Below are 25,080 nucleotides of genomic sequence, written 5' to 3' on the forward strand. Positions count from 1 at the left end.
CTATTTCTCACTAACGCTCACGTGGCTCTATCTAATTTATCGAAATTGTGCGAAAAATCCGGAAAGAAAAAAAGAATTTGCCTTGACCAGAATTCGAACCCAGATACCCCAATATCCATGCGAATGCCTGTGGAAGTTCCCTGTGCAAACTTGACGCCTTAGTAGCTTAACATGCTAAGGCAATCTACCGGAGATCGGCGGGATCCAGGTTCGAATTCTGGTCAAGGCGAATGATATTTTCTGTGGATTATTTGCACTATTTTTGAATTGCGGGTAAGCCCTTTAGGTTATCACCGTGGCTAGTTCTGGTATACTTAAATTATTCGAAGTTCTTTGAAAAATTATAATATCCCGAGTAAATGCGCCAATTATTTTCCCATTTGTTAAGTACGTATCCTCTTCCCAAATTTTGGTTCGAGTACGTCACATTTGATTCTTGTCGTGCACGTAACCATGTCGTGAACACCGGTTATTTACGTGCTCGGATTCTTAAAAAAAAGCAAAGCCGGGTGATTTAAAGAGTAAAAATTAATGATCATATCTGTATCATATCTGTATCATATCTGTAAGTGTAATATTACATTTTTCTTTGCCATCACGACAGAAAATGAATTACGGAAGGTTTCCCGCTCTCATCCATATTCTTGTCATCTTCTTTCAAGAAACTCCCTCCCTCTCTCTCTACCTCTCCAGCTTAAAAATCCGTGAAGATGGAATGGAACAACTGAAATCGAGGAAAATCTCGAAACCGATTACAAGGGCTAACACAGTGTTGTGAAATTTTAATATGTATTGAAAGGGACTGATAATGACGCGGCAGAATCTCCTGGAAGAATTAAAAACTAAATCGTTGGTTGGATGCTTATTGCACATAAGTACTTCAAAAAAGGCTGAGAGCCAAATTGTAGCAATACCAATAGGTACGCATTTTATAATTTTTTTCCAATTCAAGTTGGAGAATTAAAATGGTGCTTCCGAAACACTTGGATGTTTCTCTGGTTTGGAGCCGAGTGGAAGACATAAACCAGAGGCTTCGTCATTTCTGCACGGACATTTGAGCCTCCTTCGTGGACCTTAGGCCGGCAATCCGATCGTGTCGGATCCCTCTGAACCGTTCGGGAGTCCATTACACGGCCGAGTCGGCTAGTCGTGTAGCGAGTAGCATATTTGAGCACTGTAGGTCTTTTTTAGAGTAGAGAGTAGGGCAGATTGTAGATATAATAGTGGGTTGAAAAATAAAAGGGTAAATTCAAAACTTTTCACAGACAAAACTTCTTCCAGAAATGAGAACAGAGTAGTAGAAAGGAAAATCAGCGTTTCAGAATCAGCATTACCGATTTACATTAATACAAGTATTACATTTAAGCACGAGAAGCGTCAGTCGAGCAATACTTTCAAAGGCAGTCAAGGCTCCAGTCATTTTGATAGTGAGACAATAACTCATCCATTTCCATTTATCAGCGGCATAGAGCCTGTGAATAGTCTATTCGACAAAAGCAAATCAGAATTATTCCCGAATCGCAATAATACTACTTCCGAAGTTTTAATCGTGGCTGTGGTTAATTGCCGTAGTTTAAGAAATAAGATTCCCGAATACCACCATTTAATTCATAGTACGAAGTGTAACGTCATTTTAGGAACAGAAAGTTGGCTAACAGATGATGATTCAGACAATGAGATCTTCCCAAAATCGTACACTGTTATTCGGAAAGATAGAATCAATCGAGTTGGGGGCGGAGTTTTTATAGCTGTAAAGAATTAAATCGTCAGCGGAGCGATAACCGTAACTGAGACCAGCGTTGAATCTGTGTGGTGTTTAATTAAATGTCCAAAATTCAAAACTATTTTATTATGTTCGTATTACAGACCACCTAACTCAGACACAACGTCAATGTTGGATTTTCAAAATCAAATAAACAGCGTAGCATCCAAGTATCCTGAAAGAAACTAGGTGGAGATAGTAGATGGAGAGGATAATGTAGGTGGAGATTTCAACGTACATTCTATAGATTGGGAGACTTTTAGCTTCATCCCTGGTGGGAGGGATAAAGTGATCTGCGAGGCTTTATTACACACTTTCACATCTAATTCCTTGTTTCAAATAGCATCCGCGCCAAACAGAGGAGAAAGCATTCTGGAATTATTAGCGACAAATATACCACATCAGGTAATAAACGTTGGCACTGTCGAAGGAATAAGTGACCATTGGGTAGTAACTGCAAAGTTTTCTCTAAATACAGCTGTAAACTTAAAAAAGAGCGCAAAGTTTTCGTTTTTAAAATAGCTGATTTTGATGGGTTTAAGAGTCATCTGAAAAATGCTTTCCCCGAGTTTCAAGGATCAGTATTAAAGTTAAATGTAGCAGGGTTCCCACTCTACCTGAACAATGAAATTCACGGCTTTTTCCAGGTTTTCACGGTTATTTTTCACGTTTTCACGGTTTTTTTTAAGGTTTTCACGGTCTCAATTTTGCTAAATTCACGGTCCGTTAATAAGCCAACAATAAGAAAATCACTGGCCGTATATCAACAGAAAATTAACGTACGCGAAAAACGCCGTGAATGTTAACGCCGCAATGAAAAGTGATATCTGTTATGACGTGATCTATCGTTTGCAAAATTCAGGGCCGACTAAAGGACCAGCCCAACCGCGCTCTTGCCCGGACGCCGAATACCCTTCGGACCTTCTTCCGTCCGGACACTCGAGGTCCTTTTTTAATTCCTCGCTGAGAGATTGTTTTTTGCGCACGTTGTTATTACTGCACAGTAACCGAATTTCCCCCACCCCAATATTTCTTATTTAACGGAAAATATTTTATTTAAATTGTGTATAGAATATAATAAATTGATTCTTTCTTATTCAGCGGAAAATATTTTATGAAAATTGTTAATAGAACATAATAAATCGAAAAACAATTTCATACACCGTATTAGCACGAATCTAAGACGAACACGATTCTAAGACTACCCTCCTTTTTTGGAACTCCACTAGGGGACAATTTTTCTTTATTAATAACGATACGATTATAAAATGAATGCGGAAAAACGATCAATGCTTATTTTTTTTTGCCAGATTGCCTATGTCCCAGGAAACGCAGGATTTTGGCGAGTAATTAAGAAATTCATTAAAGGTTTCAAAACAATATTTTAGATAATAACAGGAATAGTAGTACTTTATCAAGATACATACGTCATATTGTTGATTCGACCCATGTCTCTTTCAAAATTCTGAATGTTTGCTCTCCACTCGGCATTTACACTGCTATTATGGATTTCAGTCAGATGTAAAAATTCTTATCCATCAAACACCATTTCCAGTACACGTATTCACGAGAGCAATGTGCATGTTGTGCCTAAAACAACCGCATTCGCCGGTGCAGTGACTGGTTGTGAGATGGATCACGAAGACCAAAAATAGTCAATTACTTGAATTGTTCCTGTCTAATGAATATATTTTTAATACAATTGAGGTAGTGTGTAAAGCGTGAAAAATGTTGCGTTAATCGTCAGCGGCACGCCCACCTGGATCTTAGCCTTCATATCTCTACTTGTTTTCTCCAGGTAGCTCACTCTACCCCCACCCCTACCGTCATGTGCTAGCGGACAACCCAAGGCGCTCTGCAATATTCACGCGCATCTAGCCCGGATTCTTTTCTTCATGTTCAATTATTTTCAGTCCATCTCTTAAGGGGATAGGATACTTCGGGAGAACTCCGCTGCAACGGTCGCTGGCATTTAGTTCCGAAAGCGACCGCTGCGTTTGAATTGGAGGGGAAGTTGACTGGGTGGAAGGGGGACTCGAGAGCGAAGAAAAATTCATGGTTGGGGAGAGGGACTGAACTCCCCTTCTGCGGTGTCAAATTTCGGTCTGCTGGCTGTCGGGATCTCGGATAACCTATGCAGACCCCACGGAGTTGTTTGTGTTGCAAAAAAAACTCTTGAGGCCCAAAAAACTCTTTTTGTGTTTTTTGTGTTACTTTAGTTGATCAGCCCTTCGGTCGGTCTCTTTTTCTCTGGATAGTTCCCGCATTGAATTCCGCTCGCTTTCTTTACGGTGTCCCATTTCTATTCATCCTGCACCTCAATGAATGCATCGTAAATAAGATAACAGTTTTTCATTTATAATATAAAAATAAAATAGACCGTATGACTTGACTTATTCCACGCCGGTAACCAATATTGCACAATATAATTAATCGAAACGAGAACGCGAGAAATCGTGTATCACTTTCGTTAATTGCAGTTTCATTTTTCTCTCTACGGTTTGTTGTTGCAATCCTTCACAAAATCCACGTTTATATTACTTCAATACTCCGTTTTATTGCGCACTTCAATTATAATTTTTTCCTATGATGGCAATGACAGCATAATTTTTAGTACAGCTGGGAGGAATCCTAAATTACCTCTATTTCGAAAGCTTCAACTCCAAGTATGAAAGGTGAAAGTATGTCTTAAAATTCGAAAATGTTTACAAGTGGTCTATTTCATATGATACATATACGTGTTTATGATTACATTTATAAAAATTCATACACAGTTATTAAATCTCAACTCCCCTGGGATCATGCAAAATTAATTTTTTCTTAACTTTGAAGTCTGTAGCGCTGTAATCGGCACTGAAGCTGAGGAGTCATGATATCCTCATTTTTTTATCTTACTCGTTTGAAAATGCCCGGAGAAAATTAATGTCGCGCCGCAGCACGAAAAATTTCGACTCGTTTCACAATTGGTGAAGGGTATTCAGAGGTGGAATTAGTAACTTCATGTATTGCGATCTCATTACCCTGTAAGAATCCCATCTCTAAAGGCCGTTTTACACGGTACACGGAATTGCGCAATCTGACGTACGTGCGAAGGCGCAATCAAAATTGCGTCGTGTAAAGCGGTGAATTGCTAGAACACATGCGGGAATGCGTGGATGAGAGACGGCAAAATAGCCACTGTTTTAATTTCGTTCATGCATTCGCGCAATTCCGCGCCATTTTAGAAATTAATGCAGCTCTAACCTGCGCAATTCCGTACCTCGTGTAAAAATGCCTTAAGGCTGAAGCCGGAAACATTTGATGCGCGCGTGACTCGATAAACAATGCGGTTCGCGTGGCTGAAAGCTATTATTTATTTCGATGTATGTATAGCATATTGTAAGCACTAATGGAAGTCGCACTTAAATTTGTTACAATATTAATTAATTTATAAAATTGGTCGAGAAAAGAAAAATGCGTCTTACTCAGCCATCTCATAATATATATGCGATAATCCAGGAAAAACCAGTGGCGGGGGCAGAAGGCTGCTGTTGGACGCACCGCGATATACAGGGATAAAATATTACCATATTTAGTCTCCAGGAGGCCGGTGTGCAAAGAGAAATGAAGGGTAAAAAGATGAGGGAAAGTATTGATAAAAAAAACATCAACTCCGGTACAATTATTTATTGTAACCAGGTTTATTCTGGCATATTTTAGGCAACATAAAGTTCAGGTAAAACTCTTTTAATTTATCCACCATTGCTGTGGCCCAAAACTGCTTTCTCTTTGAATTCTGTCAATTATAATCCCATGAGGAGACCACACAATAAAATCGCAATATTGTTTATCCCATATTTCCAGCTGTCCCTGTACTCGATAAAAATATCTGTTTCTCCTGCGTAACTTATATTTTCCTTCTTTCACTTCCATGAAGGTAGCTCTTTTATTTTTAACTCCTTCCTCAGGAGTAATATACCTACAATTATAGGGGCACTTGATTTCAACCAAGCCTCCACCATCAGATATTACCCCATCAGGACTAGCAGCCAAAAACGGTAATTTGTCATCAATAAAGAAACCTGCGGGTAAAACTTTATATTTGATTGAAGACTCATATTCCCTGATGGCAGAGTTTTCGTTAGCATTTCCCCAATCTGTAGCCTTGTTTCCTCTGAAGGAAGGAAACAAGGCTACAGATGTTGTGGGCCTTAAATACAAATACGGCCAAAGAAAGAGGCCGTCAACCTTTTCCACAATTCCGCCAGCCACGTCGCATTGAGCATTTGCTCCCGTGTTTCCCTCTCCAACTTTTCCCTTGAGGTTTTATCCATTTTAAGTGATGATAGGAAATTATTCATGGAATCTTGGCTGGCCAATGCGATGTCACTTTGTACATCAGGAACAAGCCCATAATGTTTGTCTGGTCCCTCAACTCGCAGACGTTTCTTTTTTGAAGTTTCAGAGAATTCCAGTTGTCGCTTTCTTATGTACTCCCTATTCCTTTTGGAGGAAACAGATTTTTTTTGGGCATTCTCCTGGGCTCTTGCTCATCAGTCCTTTATGAATTATGCCATGTACATCATCTTTCACATTGAAGGCTACCGATGCAATGGCACACCTAGTTTCATAGGCCCCCCTTAAACATAAATTTAACCTTTTCCCTCCTACGTACTTAGCTACATAAGAGTTGTAGGACTCCGCAGGATTGTTTGTCACGTTATATATCAAACTAGCGGAGTGACGAGATAATAGACTGTTGGCATAGGTGATATCCTCCCATATGCCGCAACTAATGAAATGAGGGACCAAGTTTTCCTCTCCTTCTTTGGGCCCTTTGCAATAATATTTGTCACATTTATTATGGTCACCAAAAACATGATTCGATCCTTGCTCTATGTCCTTCTGTAGGAGTTTGACCCTTTCCGACCCGGCCATTTTCGCTCTGAAGGAGATTGCCCCACTCACAGCTACCCTCAATCTTGGCAAGTTATTGTTTATTGTTCTCCTGTACCCAACGGGCACTGCCCCTTTTGAATTTCTTGGCCGTCGTGCAATATCTTGCAGTCTACTGCTGTAATTTCTGAGTAGGTGGTTGACGCATTCTACTTTTTGCACTGGTAACTGCTGCCCATATGGCATTTCCCAAGACAGCCTTTGCATTATGCTACAATCACCATCACCTGTAATAAAGAAGATTTCATTACTTGAGAGCGATGTTGTTTGATCGTGAATGATTTCATGATAAAAATATATTAAATATTCAAGTTTTAAAATTAACTTCCAACTAAAGTATTGAAAGAAAATGAATGCATATAGCTTCTAATGAACAAATATTTTATGCACATTAGCTACGTAAGAGTTGTATGACTCTACAGGATTGTTGGTGACATTATATATTAAACTAGGGGCGTACAAAATAGGAGACGGTGAACTACATTAAAATGCGTTTTTCAATTCTGTGAGTTTGCGTATTCAAAATTATGTTCCGAGTAATTCAACCTAACCGAATCAACAAATCCACCAAAGTCTTATTGCAATTACCTATCCGTTTTTTACAAATGATCCTCAACTCTGAGAAGGCAATCGTCTACGTCTGATTGCTCAGCTCGTCGATATTCATCCTGTTCCTTAGGGTCCATTTCTCCACCATGCCTATTGCTGCATCCAGGCTGAGGTGATGATGGCCTAAGGGGAAAAAACGAATTTTGAGAAAACGAATTTGCTGACGGTGATGTAATTTACACGTTAATTATAATTAGCAATTAGCGCTCCATTGAATATTTTTGAACTATTATCAACTAAATCGTAGGTATAAGATTTAATGTAATTATTTTGCAGCAATATTTACCTTTCCACTACACCTGTTCCGGAACCCAATGGCGATGATTCTTCGGAATGAACGCCTCCGGTTTCAACTGCTACAACATAAATGTGTAATAAGGCTTCAGGCAAAGGAGGGAATTTTTATTCTCGTTATTTTTCTTGAAGCTTAAATAATTGGTACACTATTAATACAAGAGAGTCATTTTTTAAACGCAAAATGAATTGAATTTCATTGTGACATTACCTGCTTCCTTAGGTTTTGGAGGGTGATATTTCCTCTTCTTTGGCTGATAACACTTACGATATCTCCACTTCAGGTAAGGAGTTGGTTTTTCCATAATCTGCTGTCCACAATCAATCTCGACACTGACCCGCCAAAAAACACAGGTGTATCTTGCTCTCATAGCACGCTTGAACTCTCCAGCCTCCCGAAACAAAATATTTTTTTTCTCCGAATATGACGCCCGATGTAGTGGAGCAGTGTGAGGGGAAGGAAGGCAAGTGAGTGGAAGTGGGGGAGAGAGAGGGGAAGGAGAGAGACCGCCAAAGAGAGGGGAAGTGGAGGTGGGGGGATCCTTCTCTGGAAGACGACAGCGCCAGGTCCCCGCCAGCGCTGTGATGGACGTTGAGCCGTAGAAAGGCCAAAACATCCATCACGCTCAAGAACATAACGCGAATCTGGTTGCATGCACGTTCTACCGGTATATATATTTGAAATTATGAAAGACGCAGCCTTGACTCAAATGTTTGATCATCTCTGAGTCTCAATTTGGAGCGGAGTAATTCTCACGAGAAAAAGGCGATTTTTTTGGGAAGTTTACAATTTATTTCTCCTAATAGGTTTTTACGTGTGCAACTGTGAAGACATACAAACCAAGGCTACATATATCCTATGTTTTTTAGTGGAAACAGTTCCTCGTTACTTGCAAAAATGGCCCCCTAGCGATCTAAATGGTAGCTTGCTGCAACGGCACATTTCTGGCGTGGTATCCAGTCCCCTTAAAGTTCTCAATAGTTTCTTCGGAGGGGCCACGGTCGGAAGACGACTAAAATTAAACTAGTGAAAATGACTTTATTAAACCCACATGGAAAACACTCGGTGCACAGTGGGCTGAAATCGAAAAAAGCTGCACAAAAGTCCAAAATGACGTTTTTTGAGATAGAGACTTCAAACTTGTCTTACATACGTATAAATGATTACCAACTATAGATGTATGTGCCATTTTACATCAATACGATCCGTTACTGAGATACAGTGGCCCAAACATGACCAACTTTTTAAAAACACGCGCGGTCTCGTTTTTCTTCAGAAACCTTTGAATTTAAGCAGGTGGTGTTGCATTGGCATGATTTTTATGGAATAAAAAACACAATATTCCTATGAATTGATGTTTTGCCTATACTTTCCATGAATTTTGAAGATTTTGGTTCTCATGTGACTGGTTTTACAACGCAAAATGGCGGACCCGTTTTTCACGTGAAATTTGACATAAAGTAGACATTATCTTTCGTTTACGAAATATATAACTCAGGAAATTCACATCACGGTGTAAAGTAGAGATTTCTCACGAATAATAAGCAGAAATCTTGGAAAAAAGTCTGCGACGAAGGTAATGAGAGCGATTTTTCGATCGTGAGTCAAGGCTGAGCTACACGCCGCGGGACCCTGACGCTCGGTAACCGAGGTCGATGTTTCAAGTTTTTTGAAACTTTATTCTTGAAAATCGTCATTTTAAGCACAGAACCTAGTCATTAATGACCTAAAACACTATATTGATGACATTACCAAGGATCGACCGAATTGACCATTTAACGCGTTACTCGAGTGGAAATGCTTGGGATTGGATATTTGTCGGAACCATTCCACGTATAAGAAACATGCTTCGGGTATTGAATTTGGGTTAAAAGACTGAGTTGGCATGCTAAATATCGCGTTTCGCCAAAAATCACCATCGTATTTTTCCATCTATTTCCTTGCTTAAAATACGTCATGTGTGGTCTCGTTTTTTTAACGTGCAAATTACTAACATTTCAATCTAACAAAAGCATAATAGCAATTACTGAATATCATTGTTAGATACCTTTTGGGCTAATAGGTGATTCATGCAGCAGTTGACCTCCATAAACTGGGAACTTCGAAGCAGTTAGGCTGAAAAAGGTCAGTTGGTGAGAAGAGGGGGGAGCGCGAAACACGTTTCTATTGTTCTCGTGTAACTCGATATTTTTTTCGAAGCTAAGGTCTTCGTAATAAGATCCCTGCGCGAGCTGGGACCTGTTTTTATTTTGAAGAAGAGGAAAGCGTCAGAAGGGGGGAGGCGAATGGTGAATGGAGGGGGATAAAGGTTCTTGGGAAATGCGCTAATGTTACTTTCCCACGGCACTGAGCTTCTCCCAATGGTAGTTCTATCTCTTGGAGAGGATTCCAACTACGTGCTTGTCGTTATTAGCCATAAATGACACATTGTATTTATTTCGTCTCATTTTCGTCAAACGATGGATGCGGGAAAATTCTGCGTCGGAACCGCGATCTTCAAACGATCAATGCGAGAAACGATACTTCGGGGAACGATAGATGCGGGAAAAAATTAAATTGTCTATAAGGAACTTTATTTGGGACCAGAAACGGCGAACGATCAATGCGGGAACGATAGATCGAGGTTCCACCGTATAACTTTCTTTTGAAAGCGGCAGTGTAATGACTTCTTTTCTCTGCTATTGTAATACTCTGAAACCAAAACTGAATCGATCTCTCTAATCAGAGGCAAATCATGTTCCCTTCTTACCGTTGCTCTGGGAAAAATGGAACGACTATGTAGCATAATTAATCGTAGAGGGCGTAACTTGGTGGAAATCCATAATATCACGAATACAAGGATCAAGGAAATAGCAAAGTTCTTGATCCTTGTATTCGTGAGACTATGTAGCAGTTTATATCGCGACGGCATTGAGGCTTAAAGACACAAACAAACAGCATTACCTTAGATAGCACAAAGCGCAGGAACTGGATCACCACCGACAGTAAATAACTCCACACAAACTTTCCGGTTGCGACGTAAAACTCCCAGTCCCAGTCGACGCATGCGACAATCGTGTAATGCTGTGTTGCCATAAGCGGAAATCTTCTCTCGTTTTCAGGGCCGCAATGCGCGAGAATTAGTAACGTCACGCCGAAAGCTCGCTGTCACCCGGTTCAAACGCAGGGAGCGTAGTGTCCACAGCGCATGGCAGGTTGTCAAGGCTAGCGGTCTTCCAGTCATAGGATTGAGGGTGTTGAATAAACGTTCAAATTTTTCGACACAATGACCATCTAGATTTAGTTTCGAAAGTGGTCGCTGCAGCCAGTGGGAAGGCTAATTGGGTGGAAGGGGGACTAAGCAGTGACCGAGGGAGGGGAAACCAAGCCATTTGAGGAAAGTAAACAAGCTGATGAGAAGTGGTGTCATATTTCAGGAGGGGGAGAGAAAAGGCCTGCGCTGGGGAAAGATGTTTTTTTCTTCAGGCAACATTCGTTCCCACGCTTTTCTGACCCATACGACCGCATGCGACGATGCTCGCCACAATGAATAGAAGTGCGCTAGCTACGAACGAAGATGAAAATTTCTGGGAAGGTATTATTATCAAGATTGAGATATTTTTAAGGTTTTAAGACGAAATTCACGGCTATTTCCCGGTTTTTTCACGGTAGAGGAAATTCACGGCTAATTCACGGTTTTAAGGTTTTCACGGTTGAGTGGGAACCCTGATGTAGAGAATAATAGAAAATATATTGAAATCGCTCAGTCCAAATAAATCACCTGGTCCAGACGAAATCCCTTCTCGCGTATATAGAGAACTAGCCTCAGAAATTTAACCCTACTTGCAGTTAATATTCAGTAAATCCATCAAATAACAAAAAGTAGGTACCTAATGACTAGAAAATCGCTAATGTAACGCCAATATTTAAAATTGGAGACAAGGAAGAGCCATCAAATTACAAGCCGATATCTTTAACGTCCATCTCATGCAAAGTCCTTGAACACATCATAGTCAGCTCGGTAATGAAACACCTACACGCGAAAAACTTATTAATGGTAACTCAACATGGATTCAGGAAAAGCATATCGTGCGAAACTCAGTTAGCGCTTTTCGCCCACGATATTTTAGTCTCCGGGGAAGACAACATTGAAGTAGACGCGATTTTTCTTGATTTCAAAAAGGCATTTGATAAAGTACCCCACGGAAAGTTAATAATAAAACTGAAATCTTACGGTCTAGACCAGGGGTCTCCAATTAACTAGGCCACGAGGGCCAAATTCCAAGTTCCGAGTCGTCCCGCGGGCCGGATAGGAAATTTGCCAATGATTGAAGTATTCGATACCAACGTCTACTGAAGAATCAGGTGGAGTATTTCTTATTAACGAACAGTTGAAGGCAACTTCGACGTGCAGTACAGCGCTGCATGCTTCTAGCGGCGTCTCACAGAGTTAAACGAGCGAGAATTGCGCGCTACTTGAAACGAGTGTGCGGGCCGGATGAAAGCCCTCCGCGGGCCGGATCCGGCCCGAGGGCCGTAGTTTGGAGACCCCTAGTCTAGACGAAGATGTCATTTCCTGGATAAGAGAATTTTTGAGCGACCGCGTCCATAGAGTAGCATTAGACGGTGCAGTCTCCACGAGGTTAGAGTCACTTCTGGCGTTCGTCGGGGTAGTGTCATATGCCCACTCCTATTCCTTCTTTATATATACGACATTGGCGAATTAGTACACAGTAAGTTACGATTATTTGCAGACGACGCTGTAGTTTACAGAGAAATCCGTTCCAGCAAAGATATAGATGAACTAACGAATGACCTTGCTGCTATCCAAGCTTGGTGCGATGCTTGGCAGTTAGAATTAAATTTGGAAAAATGCGTCGTAATGAATTTCTGGAAGAAGAATAACTCCCTACAGCGTAACTATATCATTCGGGGCACCCAGTTAAAGGTAGTTGAATCCGTGAAATATCTAGGGGTTAGACTCAATAATGATCTATCGTGGAATAAATATATTCGAGAAATAACCGGTCAAGTTAATCGTAAATTGGGTTTTGTTAAAAGAATATTAGGAAAGTGCGACGACAAAGTGAGAGAAATTAGCTACTTTTCCCTCGTTAGACCACATTTGGAATACGCTGCCAGTGTTTTTGACCCTCATGAAAAAGGCATAATAACAGAGCTAGAACACGTGCAAAGAAGAGCTGCCAGGTATGTGAAAGGTGGTTACGATAGTCTTGTTAGTGTAATTGACCTCTTAAATAAACTCGGATGGGAATCTCTGTTGGACCGTAGATTGAAAAATAGACTAAACTTTTTAGATAAATTCAAGAGCAGTGTCTTGTCTGACGAAGTTAACCGTATCTTACGAACGCCAACATACTACGGAAGATCAGATCATATAAATAAAATAAGAGAGATAGATTGTAGAACAGACAGATTCCGAATATCGTTTTTTCCACGATCAATAAGAGATTATAACGGCAGCAATAGAACTCGTAAATAGATTGCATGACTTGTAGTGTAGCCTACTAACCTATGCAAAATTTATGCATGCTTCTTAATTCAATTATCATTTCTAACCGCATATAGTTGTACAGTTTGTTAGTATACGGTACGTTTTTTGGACGTGTGGTGTGCATGTGGGAGTCCAAATGCATGCTGCATGCTGGTGATAGATCACCCCCTGCCAAACACCCTAGAGGTGGCTCGCAGGGTATTATGTAGATGTAGATGAATTGCTTTAAAAATGTGTAGATAAGTACTCTCCTTCATCCTCCGGACGCGATAGTCCAGGAGATTTGTGCTAGTGGATCTTCGCATTTATATTTTTGCCATATATATTTTTGACACTTCTTACTGTTTTACTTGGGACGAACGAGTATAAACTACTTCATTTCTTCATACTGGTTTAAATGTCCCATTATATCCCTTGCCCCTTTATGGAATGGAGTTAATAATAAATAATTTCATGCGAAGGATTCAATGAATGCAACAATAACAGAAGTGTAACCCACAAAATCTAGGAATATCAACTCAGAACTAAATTTAATCATCATCTCCATTATATTGTTCGTTATTGTATTATTAAAAGCCAATAGAAGCAATAGGTTAATCAATATTCAAAGTATGTAGATTGCAAAGAATGCATCATTTATCAAAGGTAAAATTTTCATCTTTATCTAAAATTAACAATTATTCGTTAGGACGCCAAAATTTCATCCATAATCTGGTCCTTAATTGGATATTTTTACGTTGGAGTCCCTCGAATAGTTCACTTGCATAAATAATTGAGCTGTACAGATGCATAATATTTCAAAAGTAGAATCTAGTCCATGATGTCGTCGTATTTTCTCGAGTTTGAATGAGACTTTTATGATAAAGGTTATCAAAAATTCCTGAATTTGTAAAGCTATCCCATGAATCCGAGTCCGCGAGAGAGTAACGGGATGAATCCAAGGTTGAAATATAACAATGAGGGATACTACATGAAAGTAACATCCTGCCGATAAAGGGCCGGTGCATAGACTACATTACAAATTTACTACATTTTTAACTCATTGAGAGCTCGGTCGAGCGTGTGTTGCGACATTGTATCGGAGTTGCGTCCTCTTAATATTCCAAAAGTATGCTGCAAACACTACTCAATCACTCTGCCTGAATCAAGGAATGTAATGCTGTGGTGCAAGCCGAAATCGCCAGCTTGACGAGTTTTACATTGGAGTAGTAGTCGACTTCGTGGTAATCCCTGCCGCATTCTCGTTAGAAGAGCATCGCATCGAGTCCAAATGCATGCTGCATGCTGGTGATTGATCACCCCTGCCAAACACTCTAGAGGTGGCTCGCAGGGTATTATGTAGATGTAGATATGTAGATTTTTGAGTATTGCATGCTGTATTTAGAAGAAAAGCCAACACCTGCCATACCTCAGAGCAACAATATGCAAGAAATGTCCAGGTTCATCGAGTCAAAATGCTGTGACCAAGATTGAAACCCCTCGTTTAGTATTGATATGGAATAATTAGGAGAAATTCGGACGTGAAAGTGCTCAAGAAAAAATAAACTTTATACCATTCCATAATGATTCCACTACCTAAATGATTTCATCACTTCCGTCCTAGTTCCTCCAGAAAAACGCACCTAATTATTTTGAAAGCGTTACCTCGCGCCTCCCTTCCTTCGCCTCCCAATGATGGTCCGCTGTGGATTAGAATAGGTTGGGTAGAGGAACACCACGATAATTGCTTAATGCATGCTGCATGTAGGTGAAGAGCCAACACCTGCCATGAATGTGAGCAAAAATATGCAAGAGCGCTCAAGGTGCGCGGTAACTAAATACCGAGACTAACCTTGAAGTTATTCAGCATTGTCATGAAATTATGAAGAGAACTCCGGCCAGCACTTTGTGAAAGTGTACCTAAACAAAAAATAAAATTTTTAATATTCCATAACGATTTGTTAGATTTAACTACCCAAATGGATTCAAAACTACCGTCCTGCCTTGTTATCCCTTGATTTCAGAAGTTATCAGAATGATACCATTTTTTTAAAATCGTGCTCACATTAGCCATAATCTGCCATGTCAATCGCTAGCCTCCGAATTTTCCACGCTTAGGAAGCATTAAGAGGGCATCCCTTAAAAACCATGGACTGACGCCCCATTGTATCACGTTATCTGAGCATCTAAGACTCTTGTATCGTTTCCTTATATTTTTTATTGCAAGAAGATTTCACTCCAGCTTTAGCGAAGTGGACTGAAAAACCTAAGGAATACTTAAATCTTACCAAGTATTTGAAACACAATGGCAAAGCAATAAGTAGGTATTTGAAATTTGCACTCAAAATTGTTTAGATGAATCAACCCACCTTTCCAGCAAATCAAGGCAACATGAAGAGCATATATTACTTCACTCACTTTCGTATCTCTCTGGTATTTACCTAGAAAAAAGGAAATTTCATTAATAGTTTCAGTGAACTTTAAATAAAATAACGATTACAATAATGCCATACCGTAGAAGTTACTATAAAGAATTAAAATTCAAGGATAATATCTCAAAACTGAATTGCGTACACTTCAGGCGATCAAAGGGAAATACTGTATCTATTTTTGGCATATAAACTGTTTCCCCATGTGTGTCTATTAGAATAGAGCTCATCCAACCCTCACCAAACATTTATCTTCAAAATCTGAAAATTTTTCAAAAAATATTTGGAGTATATATTTCAATAAATAATGGAATCCCGAAAAAATTATAAATGTATACGTTTGAAATTTGGAAAGATAATAAAAATGGATTTGAATATGTTAAGCATTTACTTGCCACTAACTAACTCAAAACTTAACTTCTTCCGCAATTACCATCTTACGTCAAAATACCTTCAACCGAACCTTGAATAACGCTGGTTTGGAATATATCCATGCAATAATAAAAAAATGAACTCTTGAAAAAGATTACTCTTTTTACGTTGAATATTTACGATATGAATCCAGCTCCTTTAACTCCACCGTTACGCATTAGGTAGGCTTGAATATGAAATCGAAGAAGACACGATTCAAACGCGAAGATGCATGAGTTAGCCTTTAGTAAGCTACAGTATACCTCTCTCCATATAAATATTTACTCTCCAATGATATTCTGCGAGGATAATGTTTCTTTAGAACGCGCATAAAGTTCAGGGGCTCCAATAAGCTGACACAGATTGTTGTTTCTTCCCTTGTCGCTACTGAAAATGGGGTTAATGTCGCTCTCGTGGGGACTACCGACGGTCAGTCCCTCTAATGAGGGTTTTTTGTTGCAAAAAATTTTTGTAAAAAAAAATTAAATAAACGTTAAATTTTTAAACGCTATAGCTAAAAATGATAACAAATAGTATACGTGATTATTAATATATACACATACATGGCTTTAAACAGTTATTTCTGATCGCGCAAGATCATTAAAAATGTATAAATATTGCAAATTAGCCGATCTTTGAGAGTTGTGTATAATAATAACGTAAGGCAAATTTTAGTGAAGTTTTAGCTAGCCCAGTAGATCAAAAAGAGACAATATAGCCGACCACTAGACTTGAAAGGCAAAATTGTGCTTTATAATGGCAGCATGCTAACCCTGTTGAAATCGAGAGTGAAGATCCTGAGGTTTTAAATGACGACACGCAAAGTTCAACAATCAAGGAGCAATTTCATGACTATGAAGATAACACGTCTAGTACATCCAAGAAAAATTAATCACCATGGAAAATGAAGGTAAAATTACAAACTACAGTTGCATAGTGAGTGTGACCGTGGAGCTGCTGTTATAGCATCAAGTACACTTGAAGACATTGGTGTTATAATTGAAGGAGATACTTCTTAGTTCATTGACTGATGTGAAATGAGAAGGGAAAGGAGAAATACTATAAGCGATTTACAGCAAATCCATTGATTTAGGTGAACTAGACGGGTAATACTTTGGCGGAAGGATAGACGATTCCCTAGTAATAGAAAGTATTGAATCGAAGGAGTACCGTTGGACAGTTAAAGAAGAACACTATTCTCTAATAAAAGAACCGTCCTTTTGTGTATGCAAGTCATGTTTATCCAACCTCCGAGTCTGCTAAAGACAATTGGCCGCCGTATTATCTCATTTCTCTGATCAAGTAGTACCGTTGAAGTACTAAGATTTATGTTGCTGCGATGGCACGAACACCAACATTGGATGGAAAGGTGGCACTTTGAGAGAGATCGTAGAACCTGTTGTATGTCCACTGCAGTGGGCAGTTTGTTGACTTCATTTCATTGAATTACTTTTCCGCCATCATTTACAGTATTTGGACGGTGAAATAAGTGGCCGAAAATCTTTAAGTGGGAATTCGGACATAAACTGAATGCTTATGGAAAGCTTCCAATACTGCATTTCCAAACAATTGAATATGAAATTCTACAAGTGGATTTATAAATTTTGAGCAAGGGCCAAAGATACATGATTGATATTAGCCAAGCAATCACACGTGGTGACTTTCCAAATGATTTAGCAAACCGCAATCCTGGACCAATTTCACATGCTAGATGGCTTATCTATGCAAATCGAGTTCTCTGACTTTACGCAAGTACCGAAAACCCCTTAGATGCTTTTAAAGACATGGTTACTTCTTTTTAAAACTAACATGCCTGTTCGTGTGTAAAGAGCAACAGAAACCTCTCGATACTTGACTGAAGATTAAAATAAAGTAGTTTTCCAGGTTATTGAACGGAACTCTAACTTTGCTAACCTAGATAACGTATTGATGGCGATGGCTTTTGATAACAGAAGGAACATTAGAGAGAAAGGGCTAAAAAGAGTATTGAAAGCCACAGACTTAACCAAAAGGCAAGCCTATCGAAAACTTAATTACTCCTACTATGGACTTCAAAGCAACTGACTATATAGAATTTATTGACTGGAATATAGTAAAAATATCTACTCCACTTCTTATTCGGATAATGACCAATGAATATATAGCTTCCTTCATTAAATCAGGCGATAAAACAGATTGGGATATTAAAAACATCCCATGTCACACGCAAGCAGTGGAGCCGTGAGTGAAATTGGTTACAGATGCATCCCTTAAGCTTTGTGGTTATCGATCCAGAGATGGATTTATTAGGGCTATATTCAAATCAAGGTCCATTATGTCAGACTTCACCACCAAATCGTAGTACAAAGTAGCATTCAAAAACAAAAAGTTAAAAGTAGGACAAAAATGTAAATATTGTAATTAGCACTAACCCTCATTGGTTGGATTGAGGGTAGGGTGTGGGTGGAACCCGAAGTAAGGCCACCTCCCCACGGCGAGTTCTGGGATGTTTAAATATTTTTAAATCATATCTTAACAAAGGAAGAGCTGCATAGTGAAACATTTATTTTAGACTAAAATATTACCTCAAATAATAAAATAGCCCCCGTTCTAATTTCGTTCATTCATTCGCGCAATAACACGCCATTTTAGAAATTAATGCAGCTCTAACCTGCGCCATTCCGTGTGCCGTGTAAAACGGCCTTAAGAAATGCGTCTCATCCATGGTACAAAACGAGAATTTCTATTATTACGGAAAATAAAGCGATTGAAAAGCTAGAAAAATTACGCAAAGAATGGATGAACGTGCGACGAAATAAAAAGAAAGCGCGAAATACAGTGGATATGAAGAGAATCTTTCGTAACAAAACTTGATGATTTGTTTGACATTGCAAGGAGCGGTACCATTAAGTTTTTGACGCACGAGGAGGAAAGTGCAATTAATCTCTCGGATAACTGTGCCTGGGCTGAAGAAGTAAAGTTCTTTTCCCTAGGTCACCTTGCACATCGAGGATTTTGAAATAGGGTGTACGAAGGCTTCACAGGGTCTTGAACCCGGGACTCATGCATCAGCAGCCACGTACCATCCTATCAAGCTCCTCACTCTATTTTCTCCGAAATTTCTCCCGAAACACTCGGTACAGCGCATCTATTTCGCCCGTGGATACTTGACGAACTGTTATGAGAGAAAAGGGCCAGGTGGACGGTGTGGCGCAAATGGAAAGAAAGAGATTGGGGATAAACGGGCGAGTGTGTAAAAAAACCGAGCGATAATAAAAGACATACAACGGATCTCTCTCGACCAGTTGACGCGTGGCGCGCAGGGAAGGGTTTTTGGAGAGGAGCAGGATGTTTAGGAGATAGGCACACGAGACGGACGACCGCGATAAATTCAAATTCAACTGAGATAATGTCGGCAATACTCCACGGGAAACAAGCCCAGCGTCCACCGCTCACCTTCTAAAATACACCTCATAAGGTCCACTTTCGCTATCCTTCCTCACGCACTAATTTTCCACGAGCCACGACGAGCACATGCTTTACTCATAAAACTATCACATATCACCAAAATTATCAATCCCTTTTAATTGCTTTCACGTCTTTTGCTTTTGTTGATTACGGCCACACCAGATATTTTTTCGCTCACCAACTGGGCCGACGTCAGCGCTGTCATATAATGCGATGCTTACTTCCAACCAATACAAATTTCATGCCATATTCATTCGACCATCCATTTATCATGGAAAAGAATGCGCTTTAAATCACTCCGGCGAGGATCCGCCCACGTGATTATCAGGGTGAAGTATTCTCATGCTACGGTGAAGCCTGTAAATCCTCTTACCTAGAGAGTGTAATGCAGACCTTGAGATTGTATAAAACCCAGTCAAAATAGTCTAGAAGCCACCTGTTATAGAATTTTGTAGATTTAAAAAATTTTAGCCGTTTATCTCACCCAAATTACGCATGAAAAAATTGGATTGAATTTTAACTTCATGAAATGAATTTATAAAAACTGAGTTGGTTCGCTAATACGTTTTGTGGGACTTAAAGTCCAATCAATAAACCAGGAATTCGATTCAAACATTCTTTGTTACAGAGAACTCAATTGAATTCTCCTTCTATGAGTATCTAATGTGCTAAGACATTCGTTTTAATTTAATATTGACAAACATTAATGGGGTGATATGCGAGTTTAGACTTTAGACGGTGATTTAATTTTCAAATTAGACAATTTTCAAATTATGAATACAGCAGCCTCCGTAGTAAAAATGTCGATAGAGAGGATTTCAATAGCTTGCGAGGATACCTTAGGAGTTCAATTATCATAGCTGTCGCCCTGTCCCACGTCGATAGTTAATTTTCACCCCTCCTTCATTTCCGGCAAAACCTCGCGACGGTCCCATTGCAAGTCATTGAAACAAACATCGCCCCAGCATTTGAATCAACCAGTGTGCGTATTTTGACGCCGAAATACGCAGGTAAATAACCGCTTCAACCTGTGGAATTTCGCATTTTTCGCGTTTCGCAATAAATCGCCCAAAAGTGAGCTACTTTGCTACTTTGTTTTTTTTTTCGCGTGTGTTACGTCCCCAATCCTCCGACCCCTTCCACCCTTGTTCCACCGCTCCATTCCGCTCGCCAATTTATTCCTTTGTTCACGGTCCTTCGCGTCGCTCTCCCGCCCACCGGCTGCTGCCATCCGTGGAGGAGACCAGATCTCTTGAATCCATCACGACGGGTGACGGCAAGAAAATGGAACGGTTCGTTGGGAGAGAGGACGTTGCCGAGGTGGCGCTGCTTGCGCCGGCGGAAGCGCCACCCCCCAACCGGGAGTCAGAGAGGTTCTACGTGCGATACATATTCAGGCATCGACGTTTCGTTTGTACGGCATTACTGCATTTATTGCGATTAATCGACTACAACATGGCCGGGCACGTAGATGAGAGAAGGTGTTAAACGAATTAAATAGCTTATAATTAAAATACAAAGGAACGCTGAGCGATTCATCAAAAACTTCTACGGACGAACAGAAAGCCTAAAAAAATGTTTAGAGAATTTGGCTGGGGCATGTTAGGGACTCGGAGGCTGCGCGCTAGGCTTAGTTTACTTGAGAAAATGGATAGATATCTTTAAGAATGACACCAAAAACATCGAGATAGGACTCCACTGTTTCCAGGTCCGACAGAAATAATAACTTAAGAGAGATATGTTCTCGAACAACAAGGATAGATATGGGATTTCATATTCTTCTCCTTAACATAAAAGACTTTAATAAATTCAAAGCACAACTTTTCCTTTGGAGTATTTTTGATTTTATCTGTGAACGGCTGGTGTCCTAACACGCCTATTTAGCCAGCTTGAGGAGAAGTATGTACATAAAGTGTAGTCAAGAAGGGGGTGTATAATAATGCTTCCACAGTGACTTAAAAATTATTGTCTCTCACGTGAAATAAGAATTTGGTAGCTAATACATTTGGAAAAATAGCTTGAAATGCCCAAATCCGTACGCTTGGACAAAAAACTTTTCATAGAAAAAGTAAAAAAACACACTCATACCACACCAGCAAAACCTGATGATAGCTGAACATCCATCCGCATTGCGGTGGATCTCCTCAAGGAACTGGAATTTTTGTTAAGTGTTCTGGTTCAGAATTAGACACTTAATATAAAGAAAAATATTTATGAAAAAAAAAATCTTTTTCGAAGTAAAATTCTGCTTTAGCTATATTCCTTCTAAAACGCCTAGTTAGTGATAAGTAAGCACAATTGCCTCCTTAAATTTTTCCTCCTGATAAAAAATTGCTATTATAACTTTGAAGCTATGACATTTGGTAGTTCGAAATCTTCAATTAACATGCATAAAAGCATAATGTGATAGGACTTGGGGGTATTCAGCCCCCGCTAATTTTTTCTCTTGTAGTGACTGCTCGCCGTACATACAGCTCGGAGACATCTAGTCCTGGGTCATTTATCCTTATCCCGGTTTTGTTTTCACTATATAAAATTATGGACTGAGATCAGGGTCTCAAGTCCAGAAGTTTATCAAAAAGGATAATAATCACTAACAATGCAAATATCCTTGTAGATTTTCTTTTTAAATGAAGGGGATTTAAAAAATTAACCCCTTTGGAGACCAAACCAAAATACCTCCGGCCAATTTGGCAAAAATTAATAATAACTATGCTTCGTATAAAATTGATGGTTCGCGAGTTCGCAAAATCGCGACATGAGAGATTAAAAAAAAACATTGTCATATTTCGCAGAGTATTTATTGAAAACTCTTCCGGTTTCGACGTATTACGGTCATCATGAAGAGATAACTTTGTGTTCTGTCATCTTTTGATAATGATCTGGTGCCTGCTGCAACATTGTCATATTTCGCAGAGTATTTATTGAAAACTCTTCCGGTTTCGACGTATTACGGTCATCATGAAGAGATAACTTTGTGTTCTGTCATCTTTTGATAATGATCTGGTGCCTGCTGCGCAAACAGGCATAACTTTTAAAAAAATGTGAAGCCGCGAAAATTGACCGATCGAGATTTGGAGTGATATAGTCTGTTACAAGAAAACACACCCCATAGCAACAACCGAATGCCTGAATCTAGGCAGTGCTTGGACCAAAGCTCCATTCTCTGCACTCGAGAGCCAAATTTGGAGAACAATCATTAGCATATTAAAAAAAGCATGAACGGGAAAGAGTGGAAAATGACATCTGGTCTAGCCCAGGACGTCACCAAAGCCAAAAGTGAACACAGAAAATTGACTTCTCAATTTATGCTCTTCACAGCGGGAATGCAATGGGCCTTCATCTAAGCCCGTGGCCTCCACTTATGCCTTTCATCCCGCTGCCCACGCTCGTCGTCAATGAGGACCACAAAGGATAGACAGATGCCGATCGCAAAGCTGTTGCAATTTGTATTGAACTCTAGGGTATGTGATTCCAGTCGTTACATATTTATCAAACGTAATCGTTTATATTCTCCGAAAGACAAATAGTTGATGGAACATCACCAGCACAAAACAAGGGATTTGCCATGGAAACTAACCAGTGCCAATATCAGACTTCTTCGGATTGGAATATCTCTGAGTAAGGGGGAAATGTCAAACCATGAAAGTACTCCGTACCTTTTTGCGTGTTCTGGGGATACCCACGTATTACTGCTAAAAAACCACAAGAATGCTCCAACGGAGAGTAGCCATTAATTAATAAATCATTTTAAACATTAAGGTGAGCATGCTAATAAAATATACCCTGGCCTATATTGACGCAAATTAGCAGTAAATGTTGGAAATAAAACTGGTAAAATTCGTGAAATGAGAGAGAATTGTACATTTTCGATGTCTTCTGAATCATTCAATCGAATAATTTGATATTCCCAAACCTGATGATCACACAAAAAATATAAAGAAGGATTTATGCAAATTAAAAAATATATATATTTCAGAATGTGGTATCCAGTTGCAACAGAATTTAGTCGAAATCACACAATATTTCTTATAGTTCTCGGCAAGCATAAACAACTCATCAAGTTGCTAAAATTATTGATGATGTTATTATAAGTGATGACTATGTGATTACAATCATGTACCTTCTAACTGTGAATGAAAATTTTTTTAGATACCGACGTGTAACTTTCAAATATTTTTAAGCACAATTTTAACTATTAAATCTCTATTGCTGAATGTCAGTTTTTACTCACAGATTTTACGCACCTCATAGCTGAGAGAATTCTCAACCACGGAGGAAGGCTTACACTGGCAATGGCTCACTTACCTGGAAAAAGAATAAACGTATAATTATTGCTACATAAAATTGAAATATACCACTTCCAAATACTACTCATTCCAATCTAATTCAGCATTTACAAAAGTGTTACTCAATATTAGCAAATGAAAACTTTGAGTAGTTATGAATGAATAATGCATACGTTGAAGAATTATTTAGCAAGAATGCATTCATGATTGCATGAGGAATATTGCTTATGTAAGTATCACGAAGATGGGACGTGACCTCCTTTTTCCACCTCTCGCCACCCACAGCCCACGGGCCGCTGCATTGGCGGTTTGCGTCTCGTCTTATCACCCTTCCTGTCACGTACCCCACTCCCCATCGCCTTATGCGTGAGAACCGTGCAGCGTCAGCAGAAGGCAGCCTCTTGGGTGGCCGCGAGTGAAAAGATAGAGGAGATATCACGCGGAGAGGCGTGCTATGAGAACGGCCATCGGAGTTGCGTCCACGAAGAGCACGGGAGAGTGTGTTTGGCGGCTGTAGAGTGCGGATGTGCCCAATAAACCTGCTTGAGTAATGGAGTTTTTCCTTTAAACTAATCCTGCCTTTCCCTGATGCTATCGATATACTGAACCTTACATCTGGTGTCCGAAGTGGGGATCGATATGTATCAAGGGGCAGTACACGAGACGACCTAAGGCGAGATGGCGAGTCGGGTTAGTTTTGGCGGGCAAGAGGTGGACCTCCAACGGGTGATCGACGACTTCGCAGATAAACTTGAGCAGCTGGGTGCTGAGAACGAGCGTTTGAGAGCCGTCGTCGCCAGGGGAGAAGGGCAGGAGGTCGCTTCACCCGCGAGGGCAAAATTCACCCTCCTAAATTCCATAGAACCCTTCCATGGTCGCCCCGGCGATGACGTCGATGCCTACCTCGAGCGAGTCCAGCAGGTGGCGTCCCTGAGCGGATGGAGCGATGGGGAAACGCTCGCCGCCGCGCGGCTACGTCTGGGTGGGGAAGCCGCGGTGTACGAGCGCACGAGATCAGAATGTAAGACGGCGGCCACTTACTCGGCGTGGAAGAACATCATTCTCGACCGCTATCGCTCGAAGAAGACCGCTCGTTTCTACCGAGAGCTCCTAGCAGTCATTCACATGGAGCCGAAGGAGGACATCGAAGAGTTCGCGGATCGAGTCAGGCGGATCAACGCGGGGACGGCGGAAATCGGCGGAACTCCGGAGCGGATGGAGGCAATGAGATATGAGGCTGATCAGCGAGCCTTGGATGCCTTCTTGAGAGGCCTTTCGGGCGAATTGGGCAGGCTATGCCGACTCGCTATGCCCGAGAGTTTCGACGCCGCCGTCGCGACGGCAGTGAGAATCCGGGAGGCTGAGAGGACGCCGCGTAATCCATCGCCCAGTCGTCGAGCGTTCCAGGTGACGGCTCGTGAGTGCTACAA

The sequence above is a fragment of the Ischnura elegans genome, chromosome 12 (genome assembly GCF_921293095.1).
Source record: "Ischnura elegans chromosome 12, ioIscEleg1.1, whole genome shotgun sequence".
Classification (NCBI taxonomy): Eukaryota; Metazoa; Arthropoda; class Insecta; order Odonata; family Coenagrionidae; genus Ischnura; species Ischnura elegans.